Raw genomic sequence first — 22,273 nt, forward strand, 5'->3', positions numbered from 1 at the left:
AGCCTGCATGTCCCTGAGAAACAGACAATACAGTCTAAGTTTCTGTTTTCAACTTATATCTAAGGTAGGACAAAGTACATTTTATAGTTTATATTCTGGCACTATTTTACTAATTGTGAAGTTGTCAGAAAGACATTTAGCACTAAGTCGTATCTGATACAATAGCTCCTACTTTCTTCTTTCATAAATAATCTTTTAGGTTCCTAAATAGTGAAAATTCTTTTAGCAAATTAATATATTAAGATCTTGCTTCAACTTAGAAAATTGAGTAACCTTTTAGTTTTAATGTACTCTGGCTTAATTATCGTATGGATTAGTTCATCTAAGAAGTCATTTGCTGACCAGCACTTTGCTTTATTGTATGAATTACTAAAGAAATTAGTTATTTTCAGTATACCGATTCCAAATTTCTGCATTTTCCAATATTTGTGTGTTTCTGTTGTCTGTTTAACTATTTATTTGCCTCAAGCAAGATTTAGCGTTTTTCACCATTTCACGAGACGTGAGGGAATTATTCTTTAATCCTACATCATTTACTTCAATTTACTTACTTCACTTCTTCACCTTATTCATTTTCTCCCTTTTCTTCCAGATTCAAAATACTTCATTTCTCCACTTCTTTCTCCCTTTTCCTTTTGTCAGCCTATTGACGTCCTGTTTCTATATATTTGGTGCGATCCTCACACCACTTCCACACATCTCCATTTATTTAATTCTAAAACGCCATTGCTTGCCTCTATGAGCATTACCTTCTTACGCTGTTTTCCTTCAGACAACCTTATTTCTAGCAACATACTACCTTCTGCATAATCTCATGGATTATTCATATTCATACCGTACTTCGTATACTACAAAGTGTCTCTCTTAGTTGTAGTTTCTAACCCTTTACAATTACATGAAATATTTTAATTTATTTATTTTAGCCATGTTTGCCTCTTATTGGTACTCAGACTTTTGTTTTGCCATTCACTAGGTAGATCCTTACTAAGAATACTTAAAACCTAATAGCATATATACAACATGAAGACATATGTGATTCTTACCTGTTATGATAGACAAGAAGAAGGGAATGAAACTTGAAAAGGAAATAAAGTTTCACCCAGCTGGGACTGCACGGTACGCCAAACCGTGTATCCGCCAAAGAGTGGCAGACTCCCTACAGTAATTAATTACTGTTAATTTTAAATTCCTTTAGATCCACAATATTTCTTAGACCTAGTTCTCTCTTACTCTTTGGATATTCCAAACGATAGGCATTTGCATGAGGTTTACTTACTATTCTAAATGGTCCATGATATACATGCATAAACTTTTTAGTTTCTGCAGAAATTTTCTTTGATTTTTGTTCGTCAGCAATTTGCTTTGTTGATTGTACCTTTTCCTCTATTTCCTTTAGGATGTGTCTCTCTTCAACCTTAGCACTTTCCTCATTCTCACTGAAAACCAAATTTTCCTGCAAGTATCCTTTATTCTTTATTACTCTAATAGGCAGTTCCCAAGTTTCATTACTACCGCCTATATGACTTCCTATAAAAGACTCTCTTATCACTTTAGAGTCAGGTAAAGTTAAAATTAAGTTGTTCTGATCAAAATTGATCTTTCCCTGGTACTTTGATAAGAAATCAGTACCAATCAACATATCAACACTTAAGCCTAGCACAATCAAACAAGGATGATCTATTACTACGTCATTTATACCAATGGGTATCAAAGCTTCGTGTTGAACTGGTCTAGAGACTTTTCCAGTAGCACCTATAATCTTTAAGCCACTTACTTTCATAACTGTTAACTTCTCTTTATTGGGTATGGTGTCAAAAAATGTTTGTGATAAAGCACTTGCTTCACTGCCACTGTCAAGCAGACAACGCACAGTGACTCCTGATATGTTTACTTTGATACCAGGGTGAGTTATTTTACATTGAACAGGTTGCTCACACACCTCGTCTAATAAATCTCGTTCTATGTTCTTCCAGCTAAAGTAATTCTGATCAGTTGCAATTACATTTACATTTACATCCTGGGGCTCATCATGCTCTATAATCTTAGCTGCTTTCTCTAATCTGTCCACTAACTTTAAATCGAAGCATCTGACGACTTTTTCTACTTTTGTTTGTTGCACATCAGCCAAACTATCCTCTACCTCTGAGCAACTGCGTCCCTGCGCAATATTGCTGTTCATAAGAATGTCGTCACCTTCAACCATTTGTGGCACGTTTACACAGCTACTAGATTCTTTCACCTCGTTACTATTTCTACCCCCTTCATTCATCATTTCCTCCTCTCTAAAGTTTTGCAGTACTGATTCTACTTCTGCTACTTCTACTTCAGCTTTTAGATTGCCATTTTCATCGAAGATGTAAGCTTTTACTTCATCATTATTCCCATCAGACTCAAACCCATTATCTATTTCTTCCCCATTATCTACCTTGAGTTCCTGTTCTTCCTTGACCCATTTTTCTAGTGTATCCAAAATACTATCCACTATTTTGTGAGAGTGGCTTAACACATCACTGGTATTATCTGTATTTATTTCGTCATCCATGTTGTCTGTCTGTGTATGTTGGCTGATTGTCTGTGTTTCCGTTACTGGCTGTGTTACTGTTACCGCCTGGTGAGCGCCAGTTTCCTCATAGACGGGATTTAGTTTCTCACACGCGGCCTGTTGTGTTCATCTGTGACACCACTAGATATAGTAGCATCATGACTCCCTTCTTGTCTTAATGGCATAGTATTTACTTCTCCACTTTCGTCATAGTAGTTGTTACGAAAGCGTGGTGAGTATCTACCCCCTCTTCCTCTGCCACGGCTTTGGTTTCGATAGTTTGTTCTGGTGTGCCTAACTTCCATATTTCTAACGTTCACGTTTCCATTATTTTGTACGTGATTGTTAGAAGATTTGTTATTCTGCTGCACCTGCTCCTCAGCAGCAGCTACTCTTTCCACTCTTTCCAGATATTCAATAAATTTGTCTATATTATCTCTAGGGGCGGAAATGATCCTCTTCTGCCAGTACCACGGCAGCTTACCTTCTAAACCCATAATGATCATATCTGGCTTCATCTTTTCTGTCAAATGTGACAGTCTTGAAACCCACTTCCTAGCGAAATCCTTTACTGATTCACGCCCTGGGAAAAACTTCTTACCACTCCAGAATTCCCTTAACACATCATTTTGTTTGTTATGTGACCAGTATTCGTTGAGAAATGCAGACTTAAATTCAGATAAAGTTTTACATTTGATCATTACATCCGCTGACCATCGCAAAGCATCACCTGACAAATGACTTCTTATAAATGAAATTTTTTCTCTTTCTGACCACGTGTTGGGGAGAACATCCTCAAAGTCATTCCAAAATTCAAGAGGGTGAATGTACTTATCAGGATCAAAGCGCAAAAACTGTCGACACCCTATAAAAGCGGCGTCAACTGAAGTCACATGCTGTACAGTAGAATGACTAGAATTAACAGAGGTTACTCTATTTTCTAGGTTAGCAATGTTAGTATTTAATTCCTCTACTTGTGACTCTACTGCTTCTATCCTGGCAGAACATCTTTGTTCCACTGCACCACGAATTTCGGTACAGGTTTCTTTTACTTTCTCAATGTTTTTCTGACAAGTATCTACTTTAATTTGTACCTCTTTAACTTTGTCAGAGCAAAGTTTGGACTCGTTGCTCAATCTTTCGGACAACCTCTCTTCCAAAAGTTCATCTGCCTCTTGATAATTTTTTTGAATTTGATCTATTTCACATTTGAAAGTACTATGCATTTTAGTTAACTGTTGCCCTACTTTTACTTGAATGTCATGATGAATAGCATCTATCTTATAATTCAAACTATTCCATTTTGATTGCAGTTCTTCTTTTAGTTCTTTATTACTATCCTCAATTTTAGCCTCAATTTTATTTTCCAACCCTTTATTACTAACCTCAATTTTATTCTCCAACTCTTCATTACTATTTTCAATTTTAGCCTCAATTTTATTTTGGTTTGATTCGAGTTTGGCAAACAGTATTTGCATCCAATCCGGAGCTTCTACCTTGATACTTTGTATCTCTTGACTTGACTGAGCTGGAGATATATTGAGCTCAGTTTCACTACCTGACAAAGTTAGCAACTCTACTGGCTCCCTTTTGACTTCTATTTCACTTATTGATTGCATCCCTGCACTCTCATTTAAATTAAAGTCATAATTTACTGGTGACAAATTACGTTCTAGTTCAATATTTGAGGGATTAATGGAAACATCCTCATTAAACTCAATTCCTGATCCTGAGGACTCTTGGTCAGAGACCGGTTCCCTTCTGAAATGTACACTACTTTCCATATCTTTTAGTTTGTTAGCAGCAGTTAATAAATATTTTAAAAGTCTTTGACTTAACTTAAATGCTTGATTTCGACGAATGATGTCGTCGCGGTGTACCAGCAATCGTGATGCGACGCGTCGCGACGTATTGAAGGCAGCAGCAGCAGCTGTAGCGTCGAGTACCGCCACAGGAATCGCCTACTGCAATAGCTCCAGGGGGGGGCAGCAAGGCACCGTTGACCGCTCGGCGCAGCCGGCAGCTGTCTCGCAGATCAGCGCAGCTCCGCGATGACGCACCGTCTTCCTTTAGTCTCAGCGCCGTCGGCAGCCGCGATCCAGCATCGTCGCCTTCCTCACCATCGTCACTAACCAACGTACAGCGGTAGACACTTATTGTTTATACACTACACCCGACTTTACTGGTAACACTGTTCCCACACTAGTTCAATTCAGTGTCCTGTTATTGCCTACCGAGTTCGTTAATTTATACCAATCGCTTTCACACATCGAGCACTTTTATTTGCTTTTAATTCAGTTTTCCCGGCCGATAAGCACCATATGTGGGGCGGCGAAGAAGTAGTCGAATGAGTTGTTTGAATGTTCATTTCACGTAACAGACTATTGCCGATGCAACATATGTGGGACGGCGAAGAAGTCGTTGTTTAATGTTGAATGAAAGTTGAACATTGCCACCTTAAATCACGCGAGCCTGGCAACTAATTTGGTGGCCAGTCAGAAAGCGAAGGGAAACTTACTGACCTTAGTTCCCAGTCTGCACGGCCACATTCCTGTACAGCCCAGCTAAACGAAAAATATCCATAGTTCTTCACGGGATTAGGGCTGCTTCAATAAAATTTAAAGTTCCAAACAAGATTTTATTATCTTAAAGGCTCACACAAATTACTCGAAACTTCTGAAAATGCTAAAGACATTAAATATTGTTAATTCAGCCAATCGTTTAATAGTTCAGAGGCGACTTCTACAGCAAGTTCCTCCCGAATAGTTCATTACTCTAACTAACGGTGCTCTATCAATAGTTCGCAATAATGTTAAAAAAAAAAGATTAATGCTCGCCTTTAAAAGTGGAGTTAGTCACCACTTGCCACGCGGAATTATACTTCACACGGACGGCACAATAACAGTTTGTTACCGAAGTCTAAACGATCCAGGACGGTGTACAGTCCTCGCGATTTTCAATGTCCGTTTACATTGCTAAGTACGCGCATGTCACAGCCCGCTATGACGTCACCCGAGGCGAGGCGCGATCGGACGTTAAGCTCGCGTGGACTAGGCGTTGGTCTAATGCGGAGTGAGCTTACTACTGCCTCTGCCGCTCTTTTTATATAGCTCCGGCGCGTACCGCCAAGAGAGCATCTGTTCTTTCCGTTCCTATGCAAATGCCTGCAGCCTCCAAATGATCGCTATCTCAGGCACATAATCTTAAATATCACATTTAATAATAGCTTTACAAACTTCTCAATTTTTGTATACATACATCTGAGCAGTACAGAAGCACGTAGAAAATCTCAGCCCGCTAAAATTAAAACTTTACTCTCTAGAATTTTTACAATGGAACTAACGGTAGATTGTTACCTCTGAACCATAGCTTTATCAAGACTTGTATCAGCTGTTAATTATGCTACAAGACTAAAACTTGGTGTAGCTTTGTTAATTGTCCTATCTGATCATTGGTCTTAAAGAATTTGTTTTATCATTAAAATTTAAAGTACTTAATCTATAATGCTTATGTACATTTTACTCACAAAAGTAGTTTTTACTAAATTACTAAAAAAACTAGAAGAGGTAACTGATTGTGGTATTTCCATTATTATTATTAGGGTGAACTGAAGCATCCTACCAATTTTCAATATTGTAGCTCTATTATTTCGCGCCTCTGATTTTTCCGAAAAACGCGGATTCTGGAGTCAATTTTAGTTTTATGGTTTTGGAAACCAGCACCACTCATTAATGACTTCTTACTGCACCTTCTCACCAAATTTTGGCTTCCTAGCGTCATTATTTAGCGCCTCCTATTTTTCTTTCAAAACGTGAATTTTACGTAAACTACTAATTTTATAACATTAAGATTTGTTACCTGAAACATTATTACATAGAACTATACTTTAACAAAGTTTTACACACAAATCTTAATTTTTACTTTTATGTTAAATGTGGTGCAATACTATATGCAGGCGCGTTACGATGACGTGACGCTACTAGCAGTGAACTAGGGTAAGTCCCGTGCACTCGCTCGCCTCTGTATCTTATACATGATACAGCGCTTGCTTTGCTTCAACTAGAACTGTTCGGCTGCCGAACCCCCACCATCTAACAGGCGCTGCCCATGCATGGTTGTTTACATCTTTGGGCGGGTTTAGTGACATTTCTGAACAGCAAAGGGACTGTGTATGTGATAGTCATTATCTTCGTCTTATTTGCAGGTATAGTTAAGTTGTAATATACTGCGTTTTGGCACAATCTATATACTAATCTTTGTAAATTATCTTCTGTTTCCCGTATAAAATGTTATTAAAACGATAATATATTTATACATGTGAATTTCCAGATTTATATTGTAAGTTTCAGAGAACGAAGTACCAGGAATTTTAAGTCTGGGAAGTGATAGGTCTCAAAGGAGACCTGGAAAATAAGAATCCGTAACTAACCTAGCACACTTTCTACTCTAACCATAAGCAATAAATAAAGACTTCTACATTTACAGTATTTGGTGGTTATTTAGCACTCTGTTTTCGTATTTCCAGGCTTCCGACAGGTTTGGCGCGACCTGCCACCAATTTCTCTCCTATGCCAGCCTCATTATGTCAGCGTAGCCCTTGCAACTACTGTCTGCAGTTATTTGTTGGATACTTCCAAGCTCTGGCTTCACCTTCAGTTTTTACCATTTACAGCTCTCTCAAGTATAATGAACGTCCTACTGTTGTATTAATGTGCGTCCTGTCATCTTGTTTCTTCTTCTTGCCAATTTTTTCCAGATGTTGCTCTCCTCCCCGATTTACGGAGAATCTCCTCATTGGCGAACCCATTTTTAACATTTTTCTTTGGCACCATATCTCAAACGCTTCGGTTCTCATCTTTTCCGGATTTACTGTGAAGCATGTTTCACTTCCATAAAATACTATACCACCAAATGCACGATTTCAGAAATCTATTCTTAAATTGAGGCGAGTATTTGATGTTACTACACTTCTTTTAGCCAGGAATGCCTTCTTTCATTACACTGCTCTGGTTGTTATGTCCTCCTTACTCCGCCCGGCTTGTATTATTTTGTTTCAAAGGTAGCAACATTTCTTCATTTTGTCTGCTTTGTTGCCCACAATTTTTGGTGTTAAGTTTATCACCAATTCCATTTCTGGATTTACTCTCAATTCTCGCTCAGTTGAAGGTTCCATCCATTTAACATATCTTGCAGTTCTTTCTCACTTTCACCTAGGATAGCAATATCATCAGCGAATCTTGTCACTGATATCCTTTGTGACTATAATAATCAGCTGCGAAGACTGTGAAGCGGCTCCTCGTTTTTTGTTCTGAACATGATATAGCCTTCACCTGATGTTGGTCAGTTTTTTAAAATAAAATTAGATGAAACTTATCTCTGATTTATTTATCAGATGAACACATTACTGTTAGGTTTAACATATTACGAAATGTATAAATATTTTTCGACTCCAGAAAGTGAGTTGTCGCCTTATCGTCTCTCTTTGTTGATCTCTTTTTGTTTGTTGCATTTTTTTGGAGCATTTGTCTCATGACACCAGCTAAAGTTGATCTATTCACTCAGTTATTTTTATGGTAGAGGGCAGCTAATCCTCTAACAGAACACACGAGTTACTGTGTCGGCTCCGCTACGGCTATCCAAGCACACCTCCAGCACCGGCCCAAACTTAGATATGCCACCGAGTCCATATCCATTATGTTAGCACATTTCGTGATTTTCGCACATGGAGAGACTAGTATCTTGTTCTCATGTTATCTGAGCAAGACATTGAGACTTCAGTGCTGGTAACAATATCTGTGTTCGTTGGTTGATTTAAGGGAGGGGACCAAACTGCGCGGTCGTTGGTTCTGTCGGTTTAGGGAGGGGGAAGGAAGTCGACCATACCCTTTCAAAGGAGCCATCCTGACATTTGCTGAAGCGATTTAGGGAAATCATAGAAAACCTAACTCAGGAAGACCAGGTGCAGGTTTGGACTGTCATCCTTCCGAATGCGAGTCCAGTGTCCCGATCACTACGCCATCTTGCTCGTACAACGGCTTTATCAGTAGTAGGGTAATGGAAACATGGGTGCAGTTTTGATATAGAATTGATACGCAACTTAATTAAATTGATAAATTAATTACCCTCCCCCAACCATACCCATTCCCATCGCCAGATGAATCATGTGTTTTTCTCAGCCAGTGTGTGGGTCCCAGTCCCCCCCCCCCCCTCACCATACCCCCAACACAATTATACCACCAGACGCAGTTGGAACTGGTGGTAAATTAAGAATGGCGGTGCTCTTTCTGGGAATTGAACACTGGTCCTTCTGGATAGAAAGCCCAAGTGCACCCTGCAGGATATGGAGTCGGCAAAACTCCGTAGAGGAGCACTTCTGAGGATGTCCAGTGCAGTCCTGGACGAAACGTCACAAACAGAAATGTTTCTTGCATGACGACCTCACATCCTGAAAAGTTTTCCAGCAGCTATGTCACCCGATCGTGGAAGCTTTCATTCTACAATAATTAGTTTTGCAAAACTGATCCCGAATCCCATAACTAACATGATACGCAACACAGAAAATGTAACTGTCTCTGAATTACATAAGTCGGCTCTGATTGAATGAAAAAAAAAATCAAAAGATTTAGCCGTTACCTCTGTTCTGCACAAATCTGGATAACGCACTGCAGGGCTGCTCTGGCTTGATCGCCACTACGAAATAGCTGCAATTTACTATATCAACACAGTGGCACTTGTGAGTTTCAGTGACTTCTCTGTTAGTTACAAATCGAAAAATAATTTTGAGAAAACCATGATCAATTAAAAATTGAAAGGACATAAGTGGCACAAATAAGATTTTTTGTATACTGTGAAAAACTGCTCACAGCTGATTTGAAATTTAATGAACGTCTTAAAATCCAAACAATACACTTTCCTATCCTTCAGATCTAGTAGTTCCCAGTACAATAACCAAGTTAGTCAATGGTGCAGCAATAATGAAAAAAAGTAACATGAATATAACGTTTACCTCTGACATTCCACTTCACGTATGCACTTAGTTCATGAAACTTTCTCCTTCACGAATCAGTTTCCATTACAATCTTGATATAATCTTGTTCATTAAAGACACTGATAAATTGAGACTTTACACTTGAAACATAACATTACCACTGCTTCCTCACTCTAACACTGTTTAACACTACCTGCTCGCTGCGCCCCCATGCACACCAAAGATAATAACCTAACTTCTGTGATATAGTTGTACAACATTGCTGTTCACTCACAATCGATACAGATACAAAAATTGCGTGACACCTATCATCCTAATTAGCACACAAGGACTACCTAAACTCCCAATGCAGTTCATAAAATGACGATGCCATACAACTGACATTATCCTGCTGGGAAAAAAATTTCACAATACCACTCAAAACTAGTGACAGACGCTTTCAAACTCTATACTTCACCTACAAGCTGGCAGGAAAAAGGCTGGGGTGCAAGGTACTATCTTTCTTCTTTTTGATGGGATACGTGTTCAACTGATGAGATGGTGATGTTGGACAGAGAGGAGCTTAACAAATGTATTACTTGTAAGCATATAGCTGAGGACTGCTTCTATCACTGTTTAACTTCAGAGTTCATTACAGAGGCATGTATGACAATCACCACGCAGCCCAGGTAATTGAGGACAACACAAACTACCATAACCGATGACAAATGCATCACTGTTCTAATTTCCCATCGAAATTGTCGTGCAAGAAACCGACACTCATAATGAATGGGTCACAATGCAACACATGTACTGAGGAAAGTCATTGTCCTAAGATATTGCAGAGGGGCGAGTAGCTGAACGTGCATTCTCCTCGATGTACGATCCAAAACTGCCCCCATGCCTCCCCTCATCCCTCCACTCTGTCCTCCCCAACCACCTAGGTAGGACAAAGACGTTTTCAAATGGTCTATGCTACCGCCTAGCTGTTTTTCTGTGCTCTGCTGTCCCTCCGTCAGCACACGATCTCGCGGCAGTCACTGACCGCCTTGAGGCAACTGTCCTGCGCCAACACAAAATCATGTACAATCCACTAAACAATAGGAGGTATATAGAGGTCAGCCCCAAGTGCAGCTTGTTTGTTCAACATATGGGGACACAGCCCCACCCCGACACGGTGCGCCTTGGTCACGCAGCTTGTCAGTGATGTCACATGCACTGGAATGACCTCCACACCGCCCTAGAGCAAGCAACTGCAGTTCTACAGTGTCAATGCATCTCTTATAATCAAGCGTCTTTTAAATAGGAAAACCATAATCGTAGCAATAATAAATGTCCTCTTTCCACAAAAATAGGCGCAAACCATTTTCTTTTAGTTTTATGACCATAATCGGTATACTTTTTACATTGGACTACAGGATACCATTCGCATCTCATTATTTTCCGACAGCCACCGATTACAAATGATGAGTGGCCTATGTATATCCACCCTGCATAAAATTGACAAAAAACTGCAAAAAATTACTGATCACTGTAGAATGTCCTCGTTATTTCGAAACCGCCATAGAAGTAAAGAAAAAGCGAGAATTTGAACTCTGAAGGAAAAAAAACATCTATGTTAAGCGATTTCTTTCAGCTTGATGGACAAATTACATTACCTGAGAGCGTCTCTAGCATTCAAATCAGTATCTGAAAATAAACTTGTAAGTAGGCTGTTTAGGTTCTCTTATTGGTAACGCCGCTTAGCGCTCGGTATGAAAAATCACTGGCTGTGCTGTGCGCAGTCTGTGATTAGTTTGCATTGTTGTCTGCCATTGTAGTGTTGGGCAGCGGCAGCTGGATGCTAATAGCGCGTAGCGTTCGGCAGTTGGAGGTGAGCCGCCAGCAGTGGTGGACGTGGAGAGAGAGATGGCGGAGTTTTGAAATTTGTAAGAATTGATGTCATGAAGTGATATATATATTATGACTATAAAGGTAAATACATTGTTTGTTCTCTATTAAAATCTTTCATTTGCTAACTGTGCCTATCAGTAGTTAGTGACTTCTGTAGTTTAAATCTTTTATTTAGTTGGCAGTAGTGGCGCTCGCTGTATTGCAGTAGCTTGAGTAACGAAGATTTTTGTGAGGTAAGTGATTTGTGAAACGTATAGGTTAATGTTAGTCAGGGCCATTCTTTCGTAGGGATTTTTGGAAGTCAGATTGCGTTGCGCTAAAAATATTGTGTGTCAGTTTAAGCACATTCGTGTATAATTGTTCAAAGAGGACGTTTCACATATACCAGTCGTGTACAATTTTTCTAAGGGGACGTTTCATATGTCGACCCTTAGCCAAGGATACCTCACTGGAATCTTCTGATTTTTTTCCTTGTAGTTTGTGTAATTAGTGTAGCTTTTGTTTATTGCTAGCGCGTAGTCATAGAGAAAATTTCCTTTGTAGTTGCAGTCTTTCATTGTTGTACAGTAATATAGTTGTGGCATGCACGTAGTTTTGCACGAAGTATTTCGCAGCTGCGCTTGCAATTAACTAGATATTATTTTCAGTGCTATGTTAATGTGTTCTCTTATTTTTGCTCTTCAAATTGTGCTTTTCTGTGTTATCGTGTGAAATATTGTGACAATAATGGCGTGTGAAAAACGTAATACTAGGCTACAAAGTAAACTGAGAAATGACAGTCAAGACGAAAGCAATGTGTTAGCGCCACCATGTAATGAATTAACTAATGTTCAAAGTAGTAATTTGGTAATTGTGTGTAAGGAAATGGAGCTGGTTGCAAATAATGGTGTAGGCAGTGAAACAATTAGTGAACAGGGAAGCGTTATCGATCGTTCGGTCGGCAACAGCTCGCCTCAGGATTCCGAAATGACAGGACACAATCTTGCAAATACTGTAGATTCAGATTTTGCGTCCTCACCGTTTTCTTAAATAAATCAAGACACATTTTCCGCTTTTCAAAATGCGAATATTGCCGGTTCAAATGCACTGCCGAAAAGCACTGAGGAACATGTTTCAGACACCAGTGCACTGTTATTACAGTTAATGCAACAAATGGGACAAAGGCTACAAAAGTTAGACACAACGCTTGAACAAAATCAGAGACAAACAGAGCAAAAGTTAGACACAATGGAACAAAATCTTCAAAAGTTAGACACAATGGAACAAAATCAGAGACAAACACAGCAAAAGTTAGACACAATGGAACAAAATCAGAGACAAACAGAGCAAAAGTTAGACGCAATGGAGCAAAAGCTTCAAAAGTTAGACTCTGTGGAACATACGCTTGAACAAACACGTGAAGATTTAACTACTGAATTACATAAAATCGAATCGAAATGTCAAAAAGTCTGTAATGACGTAAAAACACAAATTTGTGAGCATTTCCAACCTATTTTTTCGCTGCATGAAAATGCATTACAGAATCACGAAGCAGCCATAAAAGAACTGCAAACAATTGTTCATGAAAATCATGAGACCTTGCAAGCTAAAATTGACTCAGTTGCATCTACCGATTCGGTTACGCAACTTGCAAAAACTCAAGAAAACTTAAAGGACACAGTAGATACTCTGAAAATTGATTCAGATAGACACATGGAGGACATTAGTTCATTATCAGAGAAAGTAGTTGAACTTTCAGATCAGCTACATAATTTATCTACGAAGGTAGATGATAATTTGAATGACACAAAACCGGTAGTCTTTAATGACACAGAAGAGTGCGAACAAATTAGGAAATTCAAACAAAGTCTGAATCAAATTAGTACGCAACACCAAAGAGAAATCCGGGAAGTACAAGATCAGCTGACACATGTAATACAACAATTACGTATTTCAGAGGACACTCGCGCTCCAATACGGGAAGAGGGACATAGAAATACGGAACAGCCACAAAATAATAACACAGGGCACTTTGGAGATTATGAAAGAAATTGGCAAAGTACACCGAATTTTGAGATGGAACCGCCGAAACGACGTAACAATGACCGATATGCGACCCGCCGACACGATGATTTTGACTATAAGCTGTTCATTACTACACGTAAATTCAAAACATTTCAGAATTCTGGCAACGACATTCATCCACAAGCGTGGCTCCATCAATTCTCTCATTGTTTTCCTCCCAACTGGTCACTAGAGCACAGATTAGAATTTATGTGTGGCTACTTGGAGAATGAACCAGCTGTAAGATTGTGATCGGTCATTCACGATTGTCACAGTGAAGGAGAATTTTACCATGTCTTCCTCTCAGCATATTGGTCCCAAGCCACACAAGACCGAGTAAAACATGGCATCATGATGACGAAACATTTCGAACAATCTGAATTTTCCAATCTTGTGAAATATTTTGAAGACATGTTGCACAAGAATCAGTACCTGTCAAACCCATACAGCCCGTCAGAACTCATCCGCATTTGCTTAATCAAATTGCCTGAACATTTACGGCATATTATTTTGGCAGGCCGTTGCAAAGACGACATTGAAGCTTTTCAGGGACTCTTACAAGAATTAGAAATTGACACAGACAGTCGCGGGATGCGAAAACAGGAAAACAATCACTACAGTTCACATCCGTCACAATTCCGTGACGGCAGAAACAATAACTGGACACGACAAGTCTATTCTTACAACGCAAATCGTGACCAAAACAGACACCACCCATATGACAACCACTGGCGGAGTAATAATACTTACAGAGAAAGATCACATTTCCGTAGTAATGACTATCACAGAGACAATCAGAGAAACAGACAATACGGGAACCAAAATAATTATTATCAAGGGAGACAGAATAATTTCAGACGCAACAGTTCAGCGCGCAGTTACGATTCCAGGAGAAATTCTCCACCACATGAACGACAAACAAGAAGCTATGTAAACTACCGACAAAACGACAGAGCTGAATTCCATCAGAACTGGGGAGCTTCAAACAGGTCAGGGCCTTCTCGTCAAGGTGAATTTGTAGAAGCTAGGTCTCCTAATCCCAATAACGGCGCGCGCCAACAAAGAAACAGACAATGACTCGCACCGCAGGCAGCCGCGTGCGATGGCTGGCTCAGAGAAAAAATAACATAAGTTAACCTTGAGCAAAATTCCAGTGTTCCTTACCGACGTAATCACATGATAATTGCATTTCAGTTAACAGTCTGCGTACTAGGAAGAGTAAAGGTTTACACCACATTTCACATGTAAAACCGTTTATTGAAAGATAATCTGCTTTTTAACTTTGTCTTTGCCATAAAACATTTCACTTCACATTTCTAGTATGCTTTGTCACACTTAGAAACTGTTAACATGCAACAATGTTTTGAAGTTCACTATGCAGTCTAGAACCTACGGAACATATTTAGACAGTATTTATGAGTGCATTGTTCTAGTGAACAGACATCACTGTGTTATTTCGTGTGTACATTCTTGCTTGTTAGTTGCACGATTACGTAACGACTATAAGGCTCACATACTTAGAACATTTACCAGTATTGCTAATGAGATTTTAATGCAACATTTTGGTTTACTTGAAAATACATTCTGGATTTAAAGTACTTTCTGTGAGATACCAGATGATACAGTGGTTAGTTTATGTGACAGCTACACGATTTTATCACGACGTTACTAATGAGTGACAATTTACAATGTTGCTTTTGCAGTTTATCTGTTTTATATCTGTACAGTTTTTCTGAATTTTTCTGGAAAGTAAAACATGTTTTAGTAGTAACATTTGTGGTATAGCTACAATGAGACAGCCTTTTCTGTAGCACAACAATACGTACAGTACAGTACTTACTTCATCACGGCAATAAGAGTAATAACTAAGATATCTATACGCAAAGCATTTCAATTTCGTTTATCATGAGGTAAGTACATTGACTTCTTCAGAACTTAGCTTTCGGAGGACAATAACTACGACACTTCCACAGAGATTGTCTTACAGCAAGACGCACATTTAGCGCTACAGGACACGCATTAAACTATTTATTTTTCAACATATTTGAATTACAAAGAAAGTTTTCCGTGATACATTTCATTCCATTGCTGTAATCTGTAACACCTGAGGATATAATTACATTAATCCTCAGGGGGGTACAAGCTTACTTTGTGTACCATGTGTCTCGCAAGCACAAGGAGCCCTAGCTAATATGGTATTTGCTTATACAACGGGGTACAAGCTTACTTTGTGTACCATGTGTCTCGCAAGCACAAGGAGCCCTAGCTAATATGGTATTTGCTTATACAACTTTACACATCGATACCATATTTCTGTAACACAGAATTACACAGCTATCTGATCATTTAACTGAGAGAGACAATTATTTTCCTACGTGAGTGACAGATGTTTACGTAATTACACGGTTGGATAACTTCACACTTATGAAATTGTATTTTGTCTGTACTTTGTGAAATGTTCATATTTTTTCAGAACCATTGTCATACTATGAGAGCTTTGAATGATGTATTTGGTATGGGATCATGATTTTTAAAGTACGTTTGAGGTAGATGACACTTTTGACATGAGCAGAGAATTTTTTTTAGGTTTTGAAATTATTGACGATTTTGAGATTCGGCTGAGGTTTTATGATGTTATAATGACGATGTGTATTACGCTGTTGCGGTATGTTTATGATCAACAGGCTGATGCTATATGAGGAATTTGATTATGCTACATATTTATTATGATGAAATATTGAAGAAGTGTATACGAATATGTATATGTATAATAAGGTAAGGAATAATGAGTAGTGGTTAGGGACTCTGGTTTGTGAAAAAGGTTGTTGGAAACCAAGAATCGTACTTTAAGAGTTATGAAATGTATGTAAATGCGTGAATGTATTACAATGCCGACGGAACTTTTTTGGACACTGTTATATCAATCAGATTTTGTTTCTACAGATTTGTAATGCAAATTCTTGGCCTGTGGAATTTTTTATATGAGACTGCCACTGTTGCGGAAACTGGTGTCGTAAATGTTTTGGTAAGAAAGTTAAGTGACCACCTGCAGGTAATGCGTCGTGGGCACCCAGCTGCGCGACAACCACCTGGAAACAAGCCAATAGGGTGTGCTTTACAGAGTCACAGGTGGAGAGAAAAAAAAAGAGGCCATTATGCTTTGTAGAAAGCATCGTAAATACGACACCCTCAAACTTGAAAACATGATTACACTGTAGAGTTCTTAATTTATGATATTTACTGAATGAAATGATGAGCAACGTTTCATGTCTATTGTCTTGCTAGTTGGAAGATTGTTTACTGCATTATGAAATGCCTTATGGCTAGCGAATGACGTTTCACGCCTTGCTTTGCCTATTTTGTTTAATATCTAGTTTCTAGCTGCACTGCAGCATTGGTTAAAATAAAATTTAATAGATGTACTAATATAGTTATTTTATGCCTACAGATCCAGTAAAAAAAAAAATTATGATCTACTTCCAAGAAAACGAGGGAACATAAATAGACATTTCCCTTCACAGGAGCAGCATAAATAATTTTTTTTACAATTTGGTAACTTGTCTGCTAGCGTATGTTCTCCTGATGCATCACTCTAGTGTTACGATGTGACATAGGCATTAAACATTTTTACTGTAATATTTTTTCTGCTTCAGCTTTGTCATGTTTAGATATAAGTTACTGCATTGCATTTGCTGCTGCTGTTTGCCAGGCATAGTGTTACTGAATTTCACTTTGTATTACTCTGTTAAGCCAGTTTTACTACGGATTTATTTTTCTTGTTTGTTGCACGGTGCCTTCTATTAGTTATAATATTGCAACTGCTTTGCCAATTTGCATTTTTTTGTCATTGCTGTTCGTGTTAATTGTTTTGTGTTGCTGCATTGCGTCGTCCCTTAGTTTAGCATCTGAGCTCAGTAGGTTTAAGTTAGCTTAAGAGGGGGTAGACTATATAAGAAACTAACTATGATGAATTGGAAGAAAAGCATTGAGAAGTTATAAGAAAATGGTTTGGCCAAAAAAAAGTAGTGTACAGTGGAGAAAAACTATTTTTGAAAGAGGATATGAACAGAATACAGAAAGCATGCTTGGATAGGAATTTTTTTTGGCTGGAGCAAATGTTGAAATAAGACGAAAGCAAATGTTGAAATAAGACGAAAGATCTATGGAATGAAGTTTTGGGTTGGACTGCAGTACCAAATGTTACACTGAAAACAAACCCTGCCCTTTCCTCTTGTGTTATCCCACTATGTGTTTGTGTACCCTTCTGTATTTGTTTTCTTCCTGTCTCTGTGTACTGTTTCATAGAATTTTTTCTCTTCTAATACTAAGCTACATTCACTATGACGAGGAATACTGTTATCCTCAAATATAATTTGCATTAATAACATGTTATTTACTTCATAAAGGTGTTACACATTATTTATTCTGTTTTGTTCTAATGTTCATGTGTGAAGTTGATGTTTCAAAAGTTGTTCTGATCTTTTACGTATGTACTTATGTCATAATTTTTGTGACACTGATGTATTTGTTATTTCGATTCTTTTGTAAAGCCCCTATTACTACAAATGTTATCTGTGTTGTTAAGTTCTTTAATGACATATTTTGTACCTTTGTTATTGTATTCTTATGTTATAAAATTGTAATTGACACCAGTTGATCAAATTAAGTAATTTGTAAGTTACATTTCACTGCACACGTTTCTGTTGGTCATAGTATATGGACAATATGTGAGAAGTAGGGACTGATAGTGTTTGCACATGTGTTAATAATTCAGCAAGGGACTGGATAACAGCATTGCTGGTTCTAAGGACATTTCAAACAAATTCTTTGTGAGTGGACAAGTGGTGGCTCATGGACTTACTATATTGTCCACAAAACTTTTCGATGGTAAATGTGCACCTGCACAGTCGCAACAGTTGGCTGCTGGCCATCTCTACAAGGACTACAGTGGGTCTACACCTTTGACGACCCACCGATACCATTATTTCTACAAGGACTGCAATGGGTCTGCACCTCTGGTGGCCCACCAATACCGTAATCTCTACCAGGACTACAGTGGGTCTGCTCTGTGATGACCTACCTACCGATAGTCTTCAACGTCGACTGACTCTGCTGTGGCCCATTACCTGTCTGCATGTCAAGAGTCAGCACTGCCTTTCTGTTGGAAGGACAACACTTCCTCAAGACTGCATGGAAATCCACTACTTCCGTGTGCATTTTCTTTTACTGCTCAGACTTTGAGAAAAACACTGCAATTTTACTTTGATGAATGATCAGGACTGTCTTTATGGACTGTGAGAAAATTTTAGCTTTTGTTCAACATTGTATCGATAAGTGTGTGCATTTCATTTCTTTGTTATTGTAATTATGAAAAATTTTATCAAATCATTATTGGCCACTGCCCAAAACAATTTGTAAAATTTTTTTGTGGGGAGCATGGGGGCTATGTAAGTAGGCTGTTTAGGTTCTCTTATTGGTAACGCCGCTTAGCGCTCGGTATGAAAAATCACTGGCTGTGCTGTGCGCAGTCTGTGTTTAGTTTGCATTGTTGTCTGCCATTGTAGTGTTGGGCAGCGTCAGCTGGATGCTAATAACGCGTAGCGTTCGGCAGTTGGAGGTGAGCCGCCAGCAGTGGTGGACGTGGAGAGAGAGATGGCGGAGTTTTGAAATTTGTAAGAATTGATGTCATGAAGTGATATATATATTATGACTATAAAGGTAAATACATTGTTTGTTCTCTATTAAAATCTTTCATTTGCTAACTGTGCCTATCAGTAGTTAGTGACTTCCGTAGTTTAAATCTTTTATTTAGTTGGCAGTAGTGGCGCTCGCTGTATTGCAGTAGCTTGAGTAACGAAGATTTTTGTGAGGTAAGTGATTTGTGAAACGTATAGGTTAATGTTAGTCAGGGCCATTCTTTCGTAGGGATTTTTGGAAGTCAGATTGCGTTGCGCTAAAAATATTGTGTGTCAGTTTAAGCACATTCGTGTATAATTGTTCAAAGAGGACGTTTCACATATACCAGTCGTGTACAATTTTTCTAAGGGGACGTTTCAAACTGTAATGCACATGTGTATTATGAACACAACAACAACAGCAAGCTGTAATTCAACAGGGCATAGCTGTTTTGTACAGTATGGCAATGCTAAGTTATATCACACTGGCTTTCACGAAACAGATCATGTGAGCCCGTCTTCTTATAGAATCTCCTATAAGATTTTACTTCATTCTCTCTTCCAATACATCAAAAGCAGTAGATTTTCCCGTCCTACTTTTGTAAGCAATTTGATTATCACAGCCTCTTTCACGCAATCTACTCACATGACAGGAAAAAAATCCACTATGATTTATATGTTCCACAACAAGCTATAATTCAAGCGGTGTCTACTTTATAATTAGTGGTTATGAAGTGTGAAATAACATAGGACTTGTGGTAACACCGGTTTTTTAAACACACGATCATGGCAATATTAATAAAAACAATCATGATTCCATGAGAAGAGATACAACCAATTCATATTAGTTTTATGAACAAAATCAGTAAGTTTTGAGAGAATTATTTGCATCCATACTTTAATCATTTATACCACTCCTTGTCATAGAACATCATATAAGATTTTACCATGTCTCCCCCTTCTATCGTCTGACATAGAGAATATTATGTACAGATATATCATCCCATTGGACTGCCTGGCCAATGCTTGAATTCGCTTAGACAGATGTGCATAAACTTTAATTGACTGTACTGGTGAAAGACCATATCCAGCAGACTAGCAATCACAAAAGAGGTTTCCTGTGTGGGTCTTTCATAAGCAGCTTAATATATTATGTTTTCGGCTGTAACACATCCTAGCAGAGTACAGCTACAGCTTTGTACACCGGCCAACACTTTATTTTTCTATAATGACTTAAGGGTCTGTGTCAGCTGCTACACTGATATTAACACATTTCTTCCTTTTGGCTCTCACAGAAAGCTAAACGTCACATGGTGTAAACTATGCTACTCCCACAACACACAGGTCGGTAGAAATAAAACACGGAGGCGATGTTTCTCATTGATAAAAATGTATAAGACATCGCAAAATATGGAAACTGGTAGAGTTTGCAGCTTTGTAGGGCTTTTTTCCAACAGCTATCTGAAACTCATGATCTGTACATTTAATCTCATCTTCTACAGTGGATGTCTCGGTGTTCCATTTCCTCATTTTACACTCATCTGCATGACAACTGTTCCTATGTTGACCATCGCTTGAAGGTGCTGTTCACAACACACATGAGGCAGTGGAATTAAAAAGAGGTACTATCATCTTATTGTTGAAAGAAATAAAAACATGTAGAGGGCATTACATTATATGGAAATAGGTCAAGAAAGGCAGCATACACCGGTTGGATGTGTCACAGCCGAAACAATGTATTAAGCTGCTTATGAAAGACCAACACAGGAAACCTCTCTTGTGATTGATAGTCTACTGGATATGGTCTTCCTCAAGTACAGACAGCTGTCTGAAGGTGATGACCTCTACATTTAAACTCATGCTCCTCAGTGACAAGCACCAGATATCCAGAGTTCCACGAAGGCTCTGTCCATCTCAACCAAGTGATGTCAGTCAATCAACATGTGGCAATCAACAGCATATCAGTGGGCAGGAGGGGATGGAAAAGACGCTGTTGATATGGAGCAACATATGGTAAGACACACTGCAGCTGACAGCGCGATCAATTGTCGCAATTTTACCAGTTGTTCCATAATTTCAACGCCAGCTAGTGACACAGCAGCACGCTTCCCAATTTTTGTGTCATCGCTCTAAATCACCTTCCCATTACTTTGCAGCTATAATGTACTAGACTGCGAATGCAGCTACATGACTGTGCAGTATGCCCATTCGACCATATATACCAAAGTTTACCAAACAGCATCATATATGGCTGCAGTTAGGTCATCTACACCACGACTGGCCATCTTTCCCTGTGGGTCACAGAGAATTCTGGCATTGGTAGGATAAAGTCAGTATTTGGCAGATCCCTCCCACATTATTGATCTTGGCCAATCCTCTCTGCTGCACCAATCTTATCCCATCCAAAAGCACAACCTCTCTCCAGATGCGCGCATGTCGAGGAGGGTATCACCTCTTATCGGTGTACAGTAGACATAAAAGTATTGCGGTGATATAAGAGACGTTTAAGATGAAACATATGGTTTATACATGGAGCTCCAGACGGATGAAGTTTTGAAACATTTCATGTAAATCAACCATGCTTTCAATTCTGAAGCATTATTCCACTGTATGTTGTCAGTACCAGCAAGGTACCGGCATGAGAGAAATGATTATAAATAAACACTTCAATGTTACACAGTTCTGAACCTAAAAATTGCTATATTCTTAATGCCATGCCATTTATGAAGTATAAGTCATGCGGAATGCAAAGATGTTAATACTCTAATGTAGGGTATATTTGTCCCACGTCAGACATACAACCACTCTGCAAGTTCCTTACCCAACCACTATGGTGACAAACTTCAAAATGATAAAACTACTTCTTTCTACTCTATTCTGGTGGTCTAGGATGGCGTCGTCAGTGTATGGCCACTGCTTGAGCTGCTTATAAACAATTGGAATGAAGGTCAGAGACTGCTGCTCAGTCTCTGAGGAAATTATTGGATTTTATATGTGTTCATAAGTCAGAAACGTACTTACCCTCAGTCACACTTCCTATGTTGGTTGTCCATATCACAAGTACTAGTAGTACCGATTTTGACAGATGTGTCTATGTGTCACTAGGAAACGGACTGAAGAAAAACCGACATGAATATTTTGATACATTGAGGT

This window comes from Schistocerca gregaria, chromosome 4, assembly GCF_023897955.1.
Source record: "Schistocerca gregaria isolate iqSchGreg1 chromosome 4, iqSchGreg1.2, whole genome shotgun sequence".
NCBI lineage: Eukaryota > Metazoa > Arthropoda > Insecta > Orthoptera > Acrididae > Schistocerca > Schistocerca gregaria.